Here is a 15,000-nt window from a genome sequence, read left to right as displayed (position 1 = left end):
TAAAGCACCTTAATCACCCTATATCCAACTGCCACTATGCAAATATGTAAGGTATATATTCCCGATAATGCACGTGGGGAGATGTGTATCACGGTCAGGTGTTTAATCCTGGGTCGTAGGTTCTGCAGGACCAGTTGGAGGCTGAGCAGTCTTGTGGACAGCTACTGCTCATACAACTTGTGTCCAGATGTGTACAGGATTGGACATCATGTTGTGACACCAAGTCTAATGTTTAGAACAGATAGTTATCCCATGAGGGATATCCAAAAATTGTGGGGACTGATGACCTTCTTTGGCTTTACAGCAATAAGGTAGGGTTATACATGCAAGGGATACATAGTTTGCTATCCTGAGACTGCGTAGGGTGAGACTGCCTACTAGATATGGGTAGTGGTCACTATGTGCAGATATGGCTGCGCCTATCTAGCAGCCCAAGTATGGGTGGTTTTGGTGGATGTTCAGGAAGGGGGGGTGTGCTGTGAAGGGGATGATGGGTATTCAATTATGTATCCAGGTGTGTTGGGGTTGGATGGCTCAGTTCAGGCCAGACCATTATGTGGGTATGTGCCGGAAACATTTCTGCACATGTGTATTGCACTTTTTAATGTTCATATGTCTGCAGGATTGTATTGGGGATGTGAATATTTGTTCTTTGGTTATCTTCCTGATTCACGCACTGCTCCCTCATAGACCTCCAGTTCATCTATTGTGCATCCAACCCAGTCTCCCCTTGGCGAATTATTACATTACCCATCACCCCCCACCCCCATATTCCACAGACACCATTCATACCTTCTCTAGTTGATGGCCCATGGCACAGTCAACAGAACACATTGCATACACTACATATCTCTGGTACCAATATGGTTGTGAGGACTACCCTAGCATTTCTGATCATCCAAATGCTGTACTTCATGCACATAGGTACACTCAAATACTTATCATTCATGACATGGTAGGTAGACCCGGGTAATACCTGTTCATCTATGGGCCGTCCTGACAAGGACGACTTGGACCACGAATAGGCAGATATTGGGCGAATGCTCTGACCATTGGTGGGGTTGCTACCTTTTCATATGACCAGGATGGGACATTTTCAGGACACATATCAGAGTTTACAGGCCAACACATACCCAGGGTCAATACAAAGGATGAGCAAAACTGAAATGGCTAAGGGTAAAACCAAGGTGCAGAAAAAATAGTAACAAACGAAAAAAAAATGAAAAAAAGCTGCACCAAGTTAGCACACAATAAACGTTTATTCACACGAACACAGAAATGGTTTGTGTGAATAAACATTTATTGTGTGCTATCTTGGTGCAGCTTTTTTTCTTTTGTCAATACAAAGGATGGTACTTTAGTTTTATGCCTAAATATAAGCTTTTATTGTTGTAGTGGTGTAGTTGCTTATTCTGCTTCATTTACTTACTTATTCTGTTTCTTGTAACATTTAAGTATTTTATATACAGAAATAAGTATTGTATGGGACTGTTACATAAAATATGGGACATTATTATATCCTACTATCGCAGGACATTTGACATTTATAATGGTTTTGGTATGGACACACCTGTCTAGAGGGGGACTGTCCCTCACAATGTAGGACAGGTGGTAACCCTAACCATTGGGTTAGGCTTAGCAATTGGCGGTGAGCTAACACAATGTGTTTCACTTCAACTTGGTATAATTATCAACACTACAATGGAATACGGGCATGGGGTTTTAAATATAATTTGTTAGTGGGACGGGGACTCAATATTCAGCTACGTGCCTTTGTTTACTTTTTATTTTGGTGTTCGCAAAAATGTCTTGTATGCTTTGCATACATTTCAGTATTCACAGACACTGATAGGAGTGATTACTATTAGAGGCAGGCTGTACTAGTCAGCATTTTAGGTTGCGCGTATGCAGCCGACATGTTCACGACTCCGTGCAGCGCTTGGACACGCCTCCTGCACTCGTACACGTTTCCTATGCACGTGGCCGTTATGGCACAGCTCCTTTATTAATATGCATGTGGTGCTGCTGCACCATCTCTACGCCACACGTTCGGCGCAAGGCCAATGTCGTCCTTGCGCCAAGCTTCATGAATCCCGGGGACTGTCATACCATAACCAATTATGCAATTACTGTACAACATCTGCTGAAACCTTAACATACCTGGACACAGACACACTAACATGGCCCTATGTGAAATAGTTGCCGATATACAATTGAACTGCTGCTGATGTAACAGGGTTTGTATGAAATAATCCTGTTTCAGAGGTCTGAAAGGTTCATACACCAGGAAGTTTTACCGAGTACTGTTTATTAGCACAGTATGATACACAGTAACACCAAACTAAATATGTCTGGTAAGCACTCTGTAAACTCCATAAAATTATATGCATAGTTATGCAGCCTTGAGCTGGTCAAACAACCTGGCCAGACTGAAACATATACAGAAGTATTAGGTACAGACAAACCCTGCACAAGTAGCAATGTTCAGAAATATAACAGCAGTACTCACATTTAGACCAAATCCTCTAGGCATTACTCACAATATATTACTGTTCGTCTCCATACAGCTGTTGCAATAGATTCCAAACAAAACTTCCATGCTGTCTTCCTCACAAGTAAGGCAAAGGGACGATGCCCAAGAGGAGTACTCAGTTATACTCCACTGTAGCCATGTTATTGGCTAAGACAGTAGCAGCACAGCTGATGTGCATGTAATTAGCTACTTAGGAACACCAATTGGTCTTCTGTATAGCACGTTACTGATCTGTAACTATAAAAGGTTGCCTTGTCACACATTCAGACCATCTGTATCTACCTGTAGGACAGTACAAAACAATGAAAGACGAACCAAAAATGAGTATTACACTAGTTAATAACACCTCCAATTACTAAGACAGTATGTATAACATGTAGTATGTCTGTGTATGTAGTACCTGTACTGTAAGAATTACAGTGTAATCAATGCATATAGTGAAAATACCTATCTTGTAGTGATGTATTGTTGAGCAGTAGTAATGCTTGTAGTATTCTATGTGTGTACTGCTGTAGGTCATGCTGCACACTCCGCATACACCACAAAGAATGAAATGGGCTTGGAACCCACCAATTTGCTTCCAGACACTGTCAGTGTCAGGATTGGTCCAACAAGTATGTGCTATAACAGGGGATAGTATATGTCGATATATTGTAACAGTCGACATATGTATAGGTGTATAAGTAAGATGAACATGTTAAAGGTGGGCTTACCATGCAAATATGATGTGCATTGTGGGATATTGTGCCAATAACTGTGTAATGTACAGTATTCTAGGCAGATCTGTATTCTATTCTACATAGCAGTTCTGTTATATTTTGCAAACAGTAGTTATGTTGATTGGCAATTACAATACTCAATGACAGGATACATAGCATTAGTATTCATCTGACAGGTTAGCAGCATGATAGAAAAGATAATTGGAAGAGCCAGGTAACTATCCATGCACATAACACATGTAATATCCACCTCTCTACTATCTTTTGCAAGCAATAACAGCTGTGCATGTGTACGTGTTATGCAAATGTGTAGTGACCCTTGTTACAGGGCTGGGCCAAATGGCTATGTGCAGACCTACATAGAGTGGATATTGAGAGTACAGACACACTTGTTGAACTACCAGGTTTGTGTAGCCCAACCTCTCATTGCCAACCTAACAGCCACCTGCACATACTGTATGTAAGGTAGTGCACAGCACTGGTAATGAAACAGGTTGCATATTATCTTTAACTCCAGTGTAACATCTTCAGTAGGAGTGTAAGATGTAGGAGACAGCTTGCCCATGTGTAATAGCTGCATCATAGGGGATGGCTCACACTATCTGATTATATCCTGATCATGTTGATAGTGGCATCAGAGTCTATTGATACATGACTCTGTTTGGAGAGTGGGTGTCTGTGCCCAACAGAGCTCATGGTCCTTGTGGATATGTGAGTATATACCCAAAGAAGGAAACAGACCCGCAGACACTTGCATCATCTGTAATCAACTAACAGGATGTGCTCCTCAGAGGAGGATTACTGCTAAAGGCAGCTACAATGTTTCCATAATAGCCAGTGCTATCATGTCCATAACACAAATATTTACATGTGAGCATCACTGTCTAAACATCTTCATAGGCAATACGTAAACTAAATACAGTACTTGGTACTTGTAGTACTGACTGCTCATACAGGCATGTCCACTAGTCAGCTACTGGTGTTTCTTAATGTCAGCTTTGTGTATGTGGCCATCCTGGGGGAATGTAATCTCTATGACATGTACACTGCCAGACCCACTTAACACCAAGCCCCACACATTGTTTGGGATGCAGCTACAGGGGTAAGCTGGAAGGCAGCCCAGTCTACAGCCATGACTGGACTGGACAGTCATGAGGTGTAGGTTAACACATGCAGCTCATCAACACAACCAACATATACCCTTACCAGAACACATTAAGGACACCCACTCACACTACTGGAAATCACACACATTAACAGACGCATCTAAGTGTTTGGCCAAACAAGTGACCACCCCAAGCAGGAAGAGACAGACACTGAAATACACAAACTGTATGGCATAGTTTGCATAATTGTGCCACACCTCTGAACACATGACTGGAAACATGCCCAACAGTACTCATTTGTGAATGCAAACTCTAGCACTATGTTATACACCAACCTATATGGGGCATACATACTATCAGCTGCCTGTCTGCCATGATTAGCCACATACTCATACACTCAGACCACCTTTTGAACTATACACATGGCTCTGGCATATTCCATGTTGTTGTGCTGGACCTGCGATGCAGTAGCCTGAAATGCATGGAAACACATGTAGGAACTGTCAGGTCTTGTAGCCCATGCAAGTATGTCCCAAGGCCTGGGTAGCATTCTGCCATTGGCCAGAATGATACTGCAGTACAGGGACAAAAGGATTGTATTCCACAATTATCTAGTGTAGTGGTGCATGTCACAGGGTATCCAGTATCTGTTGTCCTAGGATAACATGGTTGACAGACCATAATGCTTTGCCAGACAGGGTCTGCACCTGTCAACCCTGGGAATCTGGATACTGCCTAGGGATCATGTTTCCCTTATAGTGCCTTCATCATGCACAGTTCAAGTGAGGGTCCACTGATGTTACAGGGACAGCCATGCAATAAACTGTGGGTCTCACTACACAATGATACATGTCAGCAACACTATACAGACACACATATGTCAATCCCTAACATGGAGAACATATTTGTGCAGTAGCTGAGACATGTTTCAATGTTCCAGAGAGCACACCTGCATGACCATGTTATAACACATACCTCACCTCTTGCCCATTATCCTTTATTGCAATGCATGGGCCTCAGGTGTGTCCATATTCCTGAAGGATATGTACACCCCCACACTAATTGCACTTGCATAACATCAGATGCATTATGCTGAGCAACTACCTTTGTGCGTGGAATTCAAAATGCACCTTGAGACAGATCACCCACCAGGCCACAGACTTCCCAACTGTCATAATGTGCTGTAATGGGGAAGATTAAGTCTTAGACAGAACCATGATAATAGCTACTCTCAACTATTCCATTATGAACTGGTAAGACTCCTCATGTACCAACATCTGCGCTCAATGCATGTTGGATTCCATCGCCCTCACTGACCTGGATCACAGTAGTCACACAAACAGGGCTAACAGTATGCTATACATAGTTAGTCTCCAATGCCAATGTTATGTTTCCTAAGAGCAGAGTGGTGAGTGCCATGACACCCATGCAGATGGACAATGCATGTGCAAATGCTGAATCCTACACAAATGAACCTTAAGCAGTCACATATGTGCAGTGATTGTGCCATTGAAACAGAACCAGGATTCAACCCAACACAAACAAGTAGGAAAACTGGTGGTACCATGCTTTAAACTGTGCCACAGAAGGTAGTAACTGTTGCAAGTGTGAACACACATGAGTGTAGATGATCCCTGGTCAGCCTCAGTAAGATGCAGATACACCATATAAAACCACGCAAAGCTACTGTGAAACTAATCAGCTAATATTATGAGGCCAAGCATAGAGCATTCTATACCTGTGTCATTAATCATAATGGCAATGACAAGAACTGTCGTGCTGCACAGCTCTATAGCATGCGAAGTACTGCACCTAAAGAAATAGCACCCATTCATCCAGATAGGGTCTCAGAGAGCCTAAACCCACTCCTACCCCCCCACCCCAACAGGTACACTTAGTAATATATCCATGTACACTACAGGGCCCTGTACAAACAACTATGCAGGTACAAACTGCACTCTCTAAAGCCATACATACAGCTTTTATGGGACCTGTCAACATCCCAGGGTGTATCCTACACAAACGTAAGAACATTCAGCTATCCACATACACATCATGTTCAATCATACCTCCATGTCAGGCTGTGTACACACCAAATGGTGCACAGCAACAGTTATCATACCCCACAAAGGAGGAGACACCATTGATAATGGGACATAGTGCACAACTACCCTGCTGAGTCTGCTCTTTACGGCCATGAACCATGGTCAGTGTAATTGATGTACTCAGTACAGATGTAGATGACAGTAGGGTTGATTCACACCACATATCATGACCTTGCCATAGTGGACACCATCACCCATACTGTGGTCCAGCTACACTCAGTAAACTAGGTGTATATTCCTATGTCACAGGAGTGGTTGGCAACTGGACTGCTTGCAGAACCAACATTACAGAAGGTGTTTGACTAATACACACACATCAAACCAGGGCCAGCCACAGTAATACAGGGGTCATTCCTGGTACTCCCCCTCTTTGTTATTTATACCACACAGACTAACACAGAAGGCATCAGTCTATTGATGTTTGCAAATGACTATGAACTAGGAGCAATAGTTCACTCAATGTGTGCTGTGTTCAACATACAGAAGGGCCTTAGTGTGTCAGATGTGTGGTGTGTGATGTATGGCCACAGTCTGACAGCTAAGCATTGCATAGTCATCCCCTGTTACAAACCCTGTACCCATTACCTACCACCTAGACAGTGGTCAACATAATGGCAAGTGTGTATATGAGATGCAGCTGGACAGTACTTCCCTTTGATACTTACATCACCACAAAAGACAGGTAGTCATATGTGGCACCCCTAATCATGACAGGGTGCCATCCAGGAAAATAGAGATAACTGCTCAGCCATACTCAACACCCATGTGACCCATAATAGAGCACATATTTCCTTTAAGAGCTATTGCCCATGTGTAGATGGCCTACACTGACCTTCCCAATCCCTAGCTGCACTATGTAGCATGCAGCCTACCCTGACTAAAGCCATGTCCAACCCAGAGGTGTTGGACATGCTACACTTAACACACCCTGATCCCAAATAAACACATACGTCATGGACATCCACCTTTCTAGTACAAGGATCACAACATGCCTGACATATCCCTGTCCCATACACTTAACATACTCTTGCCATACTATGCATCCCTGTCCAGCAAAGCTGCACATCACCCCTCTCTGAGGCATGGTGTGATGACCGCATGCCAAATATATCAGTAACCCTGTGGATCAGTTCTGTGGCACTGCTTGAACTGGCCACTGAAACTTACCTGTCTGTTGCCTACAGCTGGATAAACTGTCTGCCTAGGTTCATAAATGGCGCAGGGCATATAGCCTACTAGATCACGACTATCCAACCCTGAAAATACCATCAGGCTAGCTATTATCCCATGTGTTACACATGTGCAATACAGGCAATAAATGGCAGGATGCTACACAGCTGTACAGTGCCATGTAGATGTATATGGCAAAACACATACATGCTTGCAAGTCTGCAGGGTCACAGGTCATGTCCCTAATGGCTATGTATGACTATATATGTGACATATACACAGCATTAAGGTCAATTGCATTAATGTGAACACATCCAGGCATGTGCTGATAGGTAAAGACACCGCTACAGGCAAAATGACATGCCCACATCAAGACAACATCCACATGGTGTATGAGCAATGTCATCACATGACACACACATATATGGTGATAACATCACATCACCAGTAGGTGTCAAATGTGTGTGACTTATACATGTCAGTGGTGTTAGTGTCATGTAGATTTACAAAGACGTGTTTGTAATCCTAATAAATGTGATACACATGTATGTTCAGCTGTACTGCTGTACTTCTCTGTTAGTTACTGTGACCTGTCTCCATCATTATGTCTTCCAGGTATGTCACGTAGCAGACTGCCGGCATAAAGCCACTTGGAGGATGAGGACCTCATCCAATACAACCTCGACAACTATACAACACTCTTCAGCCATGTGCCACAGGATGCACAGCAGCGGGATGCCCTGTGGGAGAAACTCTGCAGGAGAGTAAATGATGTTGGCAGTCACAATCACACATATCAGCAGGTGTGCCGACACTGCACTGACCTGATAAGATGGGCAAAACAGTGTGCTAATGCAATCGCAAGGGAACAAGGTGCAACAGGTGGGGGGGGGCCACTCACCCAGCCCCCACTCACACTTACCGAGGAGCTACTGGCCAACCTGGGGACACCTGCAGACCTCCATCCACAAGTTTAGCTGGTATTGTGGAGGTGGGTGTCTCTCAACCACCGAGCCTGGAGTTGCCTGGTAAGTCTCTACTGCACATAAAACACAACTATATATCACATAGTTACATGTGTTACTGTATAGTATGTAATGTAACATCATATGCAAGCCATGTAAGCACACATGCCACATACTATAGTCTGCTACTCTATGTATGCACAGATGAGCATACTCCATAGTATAGTGTATTGTACTGGCTTATGTGCCAACATGGACATTGTACCCTGTAGCTATCACACAGGTGTGGATAATGATCTCACTGCTGTGACACTCCTGTTTAGGCACCTCTGGCATTTTGCAGCGACAGCAGCCTGTGTCAGGTGAGATTGTTATTATTTACCAGGCTTGATAATGCATGGAACATATTAATTGCATGCTATCTGCCATAACTCACGGACACATAATGTATGGTGGTCCTGTTAATGGACACTGGTCAGACCTGCAATGCATCACACTGTTTACCTATGTGAAACAATTGAAGACTATATGAAACACCTACACTAAACCTTCCAAACTGTCATTGCCAGATGTGTGGACAACAGTGAATACAATGGTGGAGGTGTGTTCCACTGTAGGGACAGGTACTACATATCAGCATTACACATGTTGGGAATACAAACAGTACTGTACAGAGAGCATATTATGTGCATGCACTCTAAATGTGTTGGAGCTGGAGTATGACAGGCCCACAGGATACACCCTTGTGGAGTATACCCTTGCTATGAATGTCTCACAATGTCATGTGCTGTCAGACATGCCCATGACATGTAGTGGGCTGACTGCAACACTGCTGAACTATCCTGCAAAACATCTCACATCTCATACATACCAACCTTTGTCTGCATAACCCTGTCCTCAGTGGAGCATATGACATCTATGGGTGTATGTCATATGGGATAACACTGACATGTGAAATAAGATGGCCATCAAAACCATTGGACTGAACATGTGTACACATGGCCATGGAGGACAGCCAGAGACATGAAGCAACACAAACAGTAGAAGTGATGTACATGTGTGTACACCCTGTTGTACATTGGCTCAACACAATACAACTATGGCCTTAGTGTAATGGTGATATTGCAGATGTGAAACACTAAACATCATACAGGCCTGTGCACAGCTTGTGTAGGCATAACATGAAACCACAACATAACATGTCTTGAACATCTTGAGTGTGTCAAGACATGGAAGCATTCACCTATACAGTATCCACATACATACATGTGTTGCACAACATACACATACATCCACATCAAGCCACAGATACAGTATATTCACCTTGCTGGTGTCAGACATCACTGTCATGCCTGCTCTTCATGTGTGTGAGGTACACAGATGGAATGTGGGACATAGAGTACTTGTAAGTTAGCCATGTGTGGGCATAGTTGCCAGGTATCAGTAATACGGTTGCATATGTGCAGGGGTGTCATCTCTATACCCTTCTGTGACCTGTGTCACACATTCCACATTAGGGTTTATTGTGTATGCACCTCAGTGACATGGGTCACATTCCACATTAGATATGTATTGTATGTGAACATAGTCATGGCTATGAACTGTGTCAGTAGCTCACACTGTATAGTAATTGTGAAGCCACATGATGCCCTGCAATGGTTATGCACATCGGCTCAATGTGCAGTATGTCCCTGCATATTTGTAGGGTGGACAGTCAACATTGCATCAGCTGAATGCCCATGTTAGTATAACACGTCCCTGCATTGGGACACCATTACCGTACTGTAGATTGGAAAGGACACCATTGTGTTACACATGTATGCATGTTATTCAACACGTCAGCAGAAGACATGTCATACTACATGTGACTGGCATGGTCATATGCCACACAGCAGGCCGGAGTACTGTAAACCTGTGCTGGTCTGTGGCACCATTGCAAAGTAGGGACAGCCATGTCAAACATGTGTGTATAGCCGCATGCCCAATGTCTACACTCAGCTCAGGGGTAGGCAGAATAATGTTGAACAAACATGCACTGCTTTGGGGGAGATATGCAAGCTAGGGCTCAGGCAAACATAGTATGCAGTCGACATACTCTACTGCTCATGTCCTCACACATAGGGGCAGTGGCCAACATAAATCATCAGTGGCAGATGTACAAAGGTCAGCGATGGTCTGTTAACATGTGGTGTATGTTGCACACACCATGACAGTGTGGTGCAACGGTGCAAAGTGTATGAATTGTGTTGCAGGTTTGAGGCATAGGCTACTAACACAAATGGTGCAATACAGGTATGTATGCAAACCATCACTATAATTGTGTAAGGTGCATGCCGTCTGCTATAACACACGCATGCTGTTGTGTGCAACTCAGGGATGTATAACTACCACTATAATTGCCTAAGCTGAAACTATAATTGTCTAAGCTGAATGCTATCTGCCATATCACCTGCATGTAGCGTGTGTGTCTGTGTGTGTGTGCGTCTGTGTGTGTGCGTCTGTGTGTGTGTGTGTGTGTGTGTGTGTGTGTGTGTGTGTCTGTGTGTGTGTGTGGCTGTGTGGGTGTACGTGTGTCTGTGTCTGTGCCTGTGTGTGTGTGTGTGTCTGTGTGTATCTGTGTGCATGTGTGTGTGTCTGTGTGTGTGTGTCTGTGTGTGTGTGTGTCTGTGTGTATGTGTGTCTGTGTGTGTGTGTCTGTGTGTGTGTGTGTGTGTGTGTCTGTGTGTGTGTGTGCCTGTGTGTGTGTGTGTGTGTGTCTCTGTCTGTATGTGTGTCTCTGTGCGTGTGTGTCTGTGTGTGTGTGTGTGTGTGTGTGTGTGTGTGTGTGTGTGTGTGTCTCCATCTGTCTGTGTGTGTCTCCGTCTGTCTGTCTGTGTGTCTCTGTCTGTCTGTGTGAGTGTCTGGTATAACTTGTAATGTACAGTTCTTGTCTTCCCCTCACAGGTGTTGCTGTATGTGCATTGCACTCCTGCGGTCCACCTGATGTTAGTGCCCCCACAGACTCTAGCAGTGATGATAATAGTATGATTGAGGCACAGGCAGGGTTGTCAGGGACTAAATCTGTGCTATTGGTTGCCATTCCACCTGTCTCACCCTCATCCTTGCACACAGTTCCCCTGCCTGCACATACCCCATCACCACCGGCCATAGATGAAGGACAGTCGGTGGGTGGTAGCATGGAACAGGGAAGTGTGGTGACTATGGAAGGTGTGCCTGCACACCATGATCCCAGTCAACAGACTGGTGATGTCCCACACAGGCATGTGCCCAGTGCTGCTCGTAGGAGTACTACTGGCCAACATGCCCCTGCGAGACAAAACACATCAGCTGGAGTCACCAGACGCATGTTTCAGGCTGTAATGGAGGCATAAGCATGTGCTGAATGGCACAACAGAGAAGATCTGAGGTTTCAGAGGGCTGCCGTCCATTCATTAACTGACAACATCCAGGCACTTGCAAATGCTCACCATCATCTTGCAGATTTTTTGGATAGACGATTGGGTGACATGGTGGGAGTCCTTGACCATGGCATGTCAATCCTCGGGCATGGAATGTCTGTGGTGGAACATTTGATGGGAGTGAGGCATTGGGCACGTGGACGTAGGTCAGCTACATCACCTGTTGAAGGTCTACGTGAACATGCTACTGCACATGCCCACTCCCATAGTGGCGGTAGCAGCAGAAGTGCAGCTGGTGCTGTGCAGTCCACACGAGGACACAGCAGGCCATGTGGATGTGGTCCTGGATGGTCCCAACAGGGACACAATTCCAGTGGACATGTGTCATTAGAAGGTACTCAATCTGGACCTCTGCCTGGTAGTGCCCATGCAACCCCTGGCAGGTACAGGTCACATGGCTGTGGCTGGACACCGTGAACTGTGAAACCTGCCTTGTACAATCTGCAGCTGTCAATAATACCCCTGTGTAGGCCAGCCACATGCCAGACCTGTGTGCATGCATACACACACACTGGAAACAAATGTAGGGCATCACAACACACACACGCATAACATCTACACACGCCCAATGATATCACAGGCCCTAACACACACACACATGATATCATCCAATGGCACAGCCTAGGCCTCAGGTAAACATTATCACCATGTGCATATGATGATGCCTGTGCCACATCCCTGTCATCCACACTATCGATGCAGGGATATGTTCATATGGTCTGATGCACAGGGTGAACATATTAGGTAGACAATTGTAGATTAATATTGTTGAGTAGTGTTGACAGTTAGCAGACATACTATGTATTGCAGTTTTAGAATGCATTTTGTACATTTGACAGTATGTATCATGTGTAACAACACTAACAGCATGTTGATCTTGACGTTCTGCCTTCCTCTTTCAAGTGTAGTTGCATGTACCGGGGGATGTCGATGTTTGCGGGTGTGCCATATGTACATGTTGACAATCCACAGGTCAGTATGAGAATACTTGCATGCACTTTGCAGCTTCCACATCACAGTTATATTCTCTCACGTTTCAGTTATGTTTACTGTTCTAATGATCCAAGAGCATGATAGCTGTGTAGTAAGCTACTGTGTTTAGAGCCGTCACATCCATAGTGGGTGACATCACAAGTATAGTTACCTGGAGCGCGAAGTGGGTAAAAGAGTGGTATGCCGGATGACAAGGATAAAGGCCAGTGGAAATAGTGGCTTCTCATTGGGAAGCAGTAATACCCACTGCCATGACAGCATGCAAACACAGACACGCCCACACACTCATTGATTCAAAGACACAGTAACACACTCTGACACACGCACACACAGTTAGCATTGTTCGGATGAGAACCCCTGCCTATGTGCATATCATCATTATAGTACTACGCAATTACAAAATGTACCACAGAGATTACACATGTACAGGTAGTTGGAATGGCCTAAGATCGAGGACATCGATAGGGATACTAAAGTGCAGTGAGTGTATGGGGGAGGGGAGTCTATCAGTATGCTATGTAACAACAGGTCAGACCCCAGGGTGTACATGTTAACAGGCGGTTAGTATGCCTATCTACAATTGATGATATCAACAGGGATGCTAGATTGCATTGAGTGGATGGGGGAAGGGGGCATTAACATTTCACTATGGTAAAATACAGCCTCACTCCAGGAACTGGACTGCCATACACACAAACAGCCATGCACACACACACACACACACACACACACACACACACACACACACACACACACACACACACTGGAATTCACAAAGATATACACCTATGTCACACACATACAGGCACTTTACATGTGTGAGGTTTAACCACCTGCCTATGCTTTCTTTCTACACTTCACTCTGTACTGGTGTCAACAACAGTGCTCAGGAGAGTGATAACATGTGGGATGTATTCCCAACCATACGTGACATATATGGACACACACACCGACACATGCCAGTACTGTGAATTAAACACCTGCCTATCTCATGATAGGTACTACAAAAGTACAGCACTATCGCATCTGGTACAATGCTTACTTACTCTTTCCTTTGACAACTGTGCTGATATATGCACAATATATGCACAAGGGAGGTATTACTGTTACAGGTGTCATGAGGTTTGCCTTCAGTGTCACCCTTACAGCAGTCTACATTGTCTGTCTTCCACTTCAATTAACAAAACTTGACCTTAGCAGGTACACAGGTTATTGTAGGACTGGTTGTAAAACACCAGTGAGCTGTGATCAGTAATTATTCATCTGCAAAGAAGCCCCACCACTTAGTAGTCATGTCCAAACATCTGTCCATACCTCATGTACGGCTTACTGTACTTAGAGCATATCACCATATACAGTTGGCAATGTTGAGGCTGTATTACAACAGCATGATGTACTAAGACAACAGTTACCTTCAGACATCAGACACTGCACACACAAGGCATCTACACAAACATCAATACATGTACACATATGTGGTCTACATCAGTACGTGCACTAGCATGTCAAGAGGATACATTCCACACCTTCCCCATGCCATGTGTGAAATATAACCAACCATTACACCATAATGGATGTTGTATTCATGTACTGGTAGGACACCACCACTTTCACTGAGTAGCCAAGTGTACATATATTGCAACAGCACATAGCGTGACACACACAGCATTATTCCATGGCATGCTCCTACAAACTGTTACTTGACAGTGCCATGGTGAAGCCAGGGCACTGTAATGGTCAACAGTGAGCACATCATATTTGCCACACACACCTCATGTGTACTGGATGAGTGCCAGCAATGTGTTCTGTTAGAGCTAGGCAGTACACTCATTCAAGCATGTGCAAGGTCTGTAGCTTGTAAACATCTCACTCCAGCATGTACTGGTTATTGTGATACTAAGGCTAATGTCCAGACAGCACACAGCATGCATGGCTTGCAATTGTTGACATG

This window comes from Protopterus annectens, chromosome 3.part0, assembly GCF_019279795.1.
Source record: "Protopterus annectens isolate FY-2018-M chromosome 3.part0, PAN1.0, whole genome shotgun sequence".
Lineage (NCBI taxonomy): Eukaryota > Metazoa > Chordata > Ceratodontiformes > Protopteridae > Protopterus > Protopterus annectens.
Note: the sequence above shows the minus strand (reverse complement) of the source record.